The 7,840-nt window shown below is 42.6% G+C and overlaps 1 non-coding gene across 1 annotated transcript; it reads right to left on the reverse strand.

The window, feature by feature from the left end:
• Window positions 1-390: 390 nt before the first annotated feature.
• Window positions 391-463, reverse strand: trnaf-gaa (transfer RNA phenylalanine (anticodon GAA)). The gene has a single exon. It is a non-coding gene; the product is annotated as a tRNA-Phe (tRNA).
• Between the last annotated feature and the right edge of the window lie 7,377 nt (window positions 464-7,840).

Here is a 7,840-nt window from a genome sequence, read left to right on the forward strand (position 1 = left end):
TGTCGGGAACTCACACCCTCTAAGGCACGGCAGTGGGAAAGGTTGTGGAATTTGGTGGTGGCATTGTGTTACTTGGGGAATCATCGTGTGAGCGATGAGTTGAGGTGAGAAGGTGTAACTTCAGGGCTGAAAAATAAAGTCAACAACCGAGTGCAGCATTTAAAAGGCTCCATTAACCACGTGCTTTGACAGCACTCCAGATGCAAACGGGTTATGAAAAGGCCATTTTGGGAATTGGTAGCTTGCTCTAGGCCCCCCCTTTAAGATCTCAGATGTTTGTGAATGCAGATGCAGTGTTTGATACTTTGGGTTTGATTGAAAGAGCTGAGTTCAGTAACTAATCCATGCATTTCATTGCTACCCTAGCACACACAAAAGACCACCATGTACTGCCGAAACCCGGGATTGAACCAGGGACCTTTAGATCTTCAGTCTAACGCTCTCCCAACTGAGCTATTTCGGCACATGTGACATCATCCATTGTGACTTTAAAACCCAGCTCTAGTAGGCATCAGTCTATTTTATTTGCACAAATAAATATTGCAAATGTAGTGAAAGAAGTCAAAAGGAGTTCACAGAAGAGCTTTCACTGCCTTTGATCAAAAAGTACATTTGAGTTTTTTGGTTATGAGACAACTAAATAATTAAACTCTCTCTCTCAGAATTTGGTAAAATATTCCAGTTAATGGAGGGCACATTTATAATAATTGACTGGTTCTGGTTTGTGCTTTCTCCTAGCTTGAGCAAAGTTTTCTAAGGAGTACTCCCTTGGTTATGGACTTATTTGTCAGTGTTGACTAATAACTCAAAATGCTCCAGTAAATATGGTGACGATGGCATGTAATCCCCTAATCTGATTAACCTACCATCTGCTGATCTCCATTTACATCCATGCATCTCTCCCTCTCTTTGTTAATTTAATTTCAACTGTTGTGTCAGTCGGCAGAATCCTCAACACGCGCTTTAATCCACCCATTGTCTTCCTTTGTACGGCGATTCAGCCTTTAATCTACGCATCCTACTTTCCATGCTAAGCTTCTCTCTGCGTTGCTCCATCTTTATGCAGAAGTCCTGGAATCGTCTAGCATGAACGGAGCGCAGCTATGTGTGTTTTCTCCAAAGACTGGGTAACATGTTCGGCATAAGAGAAAGGAGGGCAGCATACATGCATAAATAAATGCATTTGTAAATGTTTATGTATCATGTTTCACAGTCTTGGATTCTTAAAACATTCATCTGGGATTCATTTGGAACAAACTCAGTGTTACAGGACAAGAAAAGAAAAATGTCGCAAAGGAAAGATAATTATTCAAAATGAAGCCAACATTTGAGCATTTGTTTATTTTCAAAAGACTTAATTTCGCTGCTTTTGAGCTTTTACATTTGTAAAAGTATTTAAAGCTGTAGTTTTCTAAACTTCCTCCTTCCTCTTTAGCTCCGCCCCCTAAGACCAGCCTGCAGAAAAAGCTGCTGTGCATGAAAAATCTACCTTCCAGAGCTTTTAGCATGCACCCAAGCTTTATGGTTACGAGATACAAAAGACAAAGTTTGGATCACACAGTTAAATATAAAATGCAACTCTAGTATTTAAACTTTTTTTATCTGCTGAGTTTTCTACAAACTCTTCAGCAGGAAAAAAGAGAAATAAATGAATGGATGGATGTTTTTCCAGTTTTCTATGCCTCTTGTGGTTAAGGCCATATTCTTTGATATCTCACAAAGATTGATATGGCAAAAAAATAAATCCTAAAAAATAAATGAACCAATTTCAGATCTAAAGTTGTTAGATTTGATGGAAAATACACACCTCATCTACTGAACACAATAAAAGATTTAAATTAGAGTTACAATGGGATTTTTTCCATTCAAACGTTATCTCAGGCATCTCTGTGTGACAATGAGCAACCCTTTGGCTTTGTGTTTCTATGGCGATTCACAGCTGATTAACTACAGCTCTGCATCAGCACTAACAGCCTCTTACGGGACCACCAGAAGCTATTGTGACACTCCACTGCTGCCGTGCACAGTTTGGGAGAGTAGCACCTCTACCATGTCAGATGAAGAGTTATAAATTAGCACAATAAAAGCGTAGCACCTGTAAACAAACGGCCATGCTACATTTGTATCCGTAATGACTACAGATCTATTGCGCTAAGTTCAAAGACATGGGTGTTAAAATGGGGCTGAAAAATCAACAAGATGGCGCCAGCATGTGTCTGCGCCTTTTTTCCTTGTCTCTGCCACCAGGATGTTTTTATGTTACTTGTCTCTGTCACGTAACAATTTCTTATCAGTTTTTCTGATGAGATCTCGTCGAGGCTGGTCCATAAGCTTCCCTTGATAATGAGACTCAAGACTTATCTCACGACTGACTGGCCCAGATGGTGGAGTTTACGTCTCCATTCCCCTGCGATCCTTTTGCGAAGCATCTGTCTCTTGGTTCTATAGCATTGGTACTGGGTTTATAAGCGTATTTGTGCTACGGCCTGGGTCCGAAAAGGTTTGATCAGAGATGTGAACAGTTTTATTACAGCAGATAAACCATAAATATCACATTGCAGTGTTCAGAAAAATAACACTCATTTAGAATAATGCTGCATTGATACAAATAAATGTTTCCCTTTGGAATCTTCACTTTGCATAAGTCGGAGTTCATGTTTGTGACAGACTTTGAGAGACCTGTGATTTCTTAGCTAGCACCAGAGTTAGTGGTGAACCCAGATGGCTCAGCTGCCAACAGGGGCAGGATTTCTGACCATATGAGGTTTGATTTTAACATTGTGTCACTTGCATGGATTTCAGGTTTGTGATCCCGGACAAGCACCCAGTTTGGCCACTTTAAGTGGTTGTGGTGTCCCTCAGACCCTCCTGTCTCTTCGTGAAAGCTACTCTGTTTGGGCCTGGATGCAGAAGAGTTAAGAAAAGGACACAGAAGCTTTAGCTTTGTTTCTCAAACCTAAAGAAATCCTGTGATACAGTATGAAGGAAAAATACAGGAAGTCTCACACTCACAGAGAGCGACAAGCACCTATGTAATTCATCATTTGGCTATTGTCAGATGTCTTTACCGTAGCCATGAGACAGACTCAAGGATGTCATAAATAAGAAAGGCTTTCATCACAAATGCACGAACCCCCGAAGCCTCCTGAGCTCAACAGCTTGTGACCAAACAATGAACCTCACAGGAGCCAAGGAGGTTAATCAGGAACAACTTCTCCTTGTTGCCTTCCGCATCACTTCAAGTGACTGGCCACTGAGGTCTGGAGCTCCTCCTGTAGCCGTCTTCAGCCCTGTGCCCATGTGTGTCACTTTCATCTATTAACTATCTGGATTTGAAACATTCATGGGCATCCCAGTTGCAACTGGCCTTTTTGTTGTGTATCCAAACTCACCCGCATGCAGAAGCTCCAGGATGAGCAACCAGCCCCGCTCCCATGCCTCATGTTCAATTCAGAGACTTTCATGGAAACAAATACCCTTATGAAAGTGAAAGTGGGGTATTTATATAAGAGTCAACAAGCATTTAGGAGTTGTATTGTGTTCTTGTTGGTAGTGGGACACAGCAGTTTGGCATTTGGCTTTGCCTCCAGCTTCAAACAGAGACTCTCTCTGCTGGTCGTGTCCCTAAAACGCCCTCTTTATTCGCCACTGTTTGCGGCATGCTTCAGTTCCTTCCACAGCACCCGGCCAACAACGGCAAAACCAGCGAATTTGCACTGATGTCGAATATTGTTTTGAAGGATTTTGCTGCACGGATTAAACACACACATGTTCCCGCACGCCGGCAGGCGCTTCCAAACTGCTGTTGCTGCTGGTTTGAGATACGGAAATTACAGGTGGTTCGAATTGGCACTTCCTCAACAATTTGGCTGTCAATTTTGGTCTCAGCTTTGTTTTATCTGCTGAGTTAAATCTGTGTGAGTCAGACAGAGGACTGCATTTAGAAAACATTAACCAGACATGAAAGTGAAAGGAGCAGCAGAAAACACTTCAGGAGACCATTTCTGAAGAAGATCAAGTCAAGATTTAAAAAGGAGGGTTTAAATAAGCATCAGGACTTAAAATGTAAAAGTGTCGGAGCGACGTGACAAAAATGGTGGTCGTGTCTCCAAACAACTCAAATCCTAAATGGGTAGTTTACAGGTGACGTCATAACTGCCGATGTGGGGGTGGGGGTGGATTTGCCCCCATGAAATACAGAGCTTTTTGTGTTGTGTTGTCTATGGCTATACCGACCAATCAAAAAAAAAAAAAACTACTGGTGATTCTAAAAGGGGAAACATTTAAGGAAAGTCACTGAAAACTGGCAGCAGACATGAATCAAGAAGAGCGAGTCGAACAATGGCCATGTCTGCAGTGGCCATGCGATGAAACGTACGGCTCCAGTAATGAAAGTACTCGTGTAGCTGGCTAACACAGGCACAAATACGGACCAGTGTTAGGATATTGCTGGAAACATAGCTAACTGTGATAGCACTGTGTCAATATTTTTTTTACGACTCTCATATAATAGCTGCTACCTGCAGGCTCCTTCATCGCTTTTTAAAACTTGCTTTCCAAATATTCCACTTATAGGCCATGGATGATTGTCAGAACTAACTAAAATGTTACAATAGGCAGGAAGAAAGCTACACACCACAGGAAAAGGTGGCTTGTGAAATAGAACTAGCTGAACAGCAGGGAAATGTAGAGAGTGAAGTAGTCCAAACAAAGAGGAATAATGAGATGATGAGAAAGATCAAGGTTAATATAACGGCAGAGATTGATTTTAGGAATTAACCTCGCTCTGACCTTTAATCCCAGATTTTTAAAAGAGTGATTGAAACTGGAGATTTTAAAAGGAATCTTTGCAGCAGGACGTTATCATTTAAGCTCGCCGAGGCCTGAGGAGTGAAGCCTTTTTTTCACCAAACATGTTATTCATGCTGTCTGTCCCCTCAAACGTCTTTAAAAGGCTCAGGTCGGTTCTTGCTCCAGCACCAACCAGGACATGGTGGCTCTGGTTTAGGCCGGCAGCCACAGTCACACTGAAGCCAGCCAGACAATCCTCTAATTCAATAAAATGCATGTAATCCAGGAGCATTATTGCTAACCGCGTGTGTGTTTTCAAGCTCTAGGTTGATTCTGTTTTTGTTTTGTTTTTTAAATCCCGGATTAAAGGGCAGGAGGGGGTCATTTTAAAAACTCCATACATCATTCATCTTAATGGTAATTTAATGTCTTACTGAAATATTGAGCACAACAACCACATTTTATTCAGGAGTTTGGGTTGTAAACCGATGTCCATTGCTGTGGATCACTACCTTGTGAGGATTGAAGATAGCTAAATTCATCATTCACCAACCATTTGTTTGAAAGTAATTACAAGTTTGACCAAAGCTGCCAGACCGGTTGCATTCTGGACTAATTCCTAGGTGCCAAGGTGGCCGGTCTTTACCCGACCAACCCCGTGCCTATAAAGAAGACAATGGCTTAGTGGTTTCCTTATTGATGTGAAGGTTATTAAGTTGTTCCCCCTTCACGGAGGAAAACCTGTGGTTTGGTGCTTTGGTGTTCAAATCTCTGCCAGATGGAACCAATGACGTGTCCCCTGACGTGTGGTTGTGATTCTGACTCCAGTGTCACCGCATAATCTCCAGCTCCAGTAAATTCACCATCGTTTGGAGAAGGTCTCCTGTGGTTCAATTAGGCTCATCTGAAACAAGACTCTGTTTTGTGCAGCAGTTGTAAAATAACATGTTCCACTCTGATCATTGGCTTTCATTTTGCTCCGCTGCCCACTCATATCGATCCACCGCATACAGAATAATGAGTTTGATTCTACTGAGAAAACAGCAACCGGCTTGTTTTACTGTGTTTTCCATCCCAGAAGGAGTCACCGGTGACTGGCTGCATCAGCCAGGCCGGCACTCAGGCGCTTGGTGGTAATTTTTGCCTCATGAATAACTAATGAGCGGTCAGAATAAACAACTCTGTATGACCGCGGACGACTGACGGATTCCTGTCACGTGTGTTTCACGTAGCGTGAAACCAGATCAGCTGCCAAGTCGGGCAGAAGCGATGAGAAGTTCATGAGAAATTTCAGATAAACAGGCTGGTAAATGTGCTGCAAAGAGTCTGGAGTGAATAAAGGTGACAGAGATGGCACCAAAGGGGGGGAAGGGCTGTGGGTCGCGGGGTGGATCTGGTCTCCAAAGGGTGACTGGCAAAACCACGAGGAGAGACAAAACCACTGGGACACTGAGAAGCAGTAGGTATTTATAATGGTATCATAAACCCAAGAACTTTCAAATAGCTGATTTCATAAAACCTGCTATTCAAGTCTTTCAAATAGTCACAGAGTGTAAACAAACAGCATTTTAGTCAGATGTTTAGACATAAAGCAAATTAAAAAATAAAAAAGTCTGCTTTTATCCAGATTTCAGTGGTGAGATGTCATCTAATGACAATTGATGCTACAAAGACTGATCTACAATGGATCTGTGAGTGTCTTGACAATAAAATGAATTACGTTATATTAATTCGTCAAATATAATCGACCACTGTAAGAAAGCTGGTTGTAGCAACTGGTGTTCTGTGTTTTGATTTAAAGGTGATGGGAAGTCTCCCCTAAAGGTGACGGGCTTTGGCCTGTGGTGGTCGATAAGCAAAGGGACCTCTTAAAATTTATGAGGTCTTGTCATGTCAGGTCTTGACCCTCATATCTTGGAAGGATATTCAGAGAGTTATGACTTGGTTTTAGGGTAGAGGTTAGAATAGGTTGGGGTTAGGGTCTGAGTTAGGGTTGGTGTTAGGGTTAGGGTGAGGTTTAGAGTTAGGGTTGGGGTTAGGGATGAGTTTGGGGTAGAGGGTTAGGGTCAGAGTTAGGGTTGGTGTTAGGGTTAGGGTGAGGGGTTTGGGGTTAGGGTCAGAGTTAGGGTTGGTGTTAGGGTTAGGGTGAGGGGTTTGGGGTTAGGGTCAGAGTTAGGGTTGGTGTTAGGGATGAGTTTCTGGTTGGGGGTTAGGGTCAGAGTTGGGGTTAGGGTTAGGGTGGGGTTTAGATTTTGGGTTCAGTGCTTAGTTGTGATCATTAGGGTAATTTAACCTCACAAGATACATTTAAAAGGATCTGTGTATGTGTGTAGAAACGCTGCACATTGACGGGCCTGCACGTCGACTTCAACATTGAGACAACATTTCTCCTCTCAAGGGCACTTCTTCTACTTTCCTGCACTTCTTTCAGTTGAGTCAGCTACAGTCGGCAGCCTCTCACAGGCCAGTCTTCACCGTTCCTTTACGTGTTCCAAAGGTTGCATACGTCTGACGTCAATGTCAGTTTAATACTTAGACATACTTCCCAACAAGATGGTAGAGTTGAAAAAGATAGAGGATCCTTTTCCTCATTTGAGCAGAAACATAATCAGATTTTTGTTTTTCATTAAGGTTTCGTTAAGGTTAAAGTTTTCACCAAGCCATTGAGCTGTAAACATTAGCATTAACAGATGTTAGTGTGAGTTCACACAAGCTCCTGGTAGCATTAAAGAGGCCAGTGCTTGTCTGCATTAATGGAACTACTTTCTGGACAACACGAGGCTCCAGCCACGAGGGACGTCCTGTGCCGAGACATCGCATCTCCGCGACTGAAACGGGATGAAGACACAGCATATGGCATCATGTGTCATTAGTCAGTCGCTGCATTCCTGCAACACGCTGCTGAAAATGTTGCGTTTTCCCGCTCTAGGCTTTGTTTTTCCTCCCTCCCTCCATCTTCTCCTCTTGCTCTACCCGCATCCTAATCCATCCATATCCCTCCATTCATTTTCCTCTCCTTCCTCTCTGATCCATTGTTTTCTACATAACT

This window comes from Takifugu flavidus, chromosome 16, assembly GCF_003711565.1.
Source record: "Takifugu flavidus isolate HTHZ2018 chromosome 16, ASM371156v2, whole genome shotgun sequence".
NCBI classification, from domain to species: Eukaryota; Metazoa; Chordata; class Actinopteri; order Tetraodontiformes; family Tetraodontidae; genus Takifugu; species Takifugu flavidus.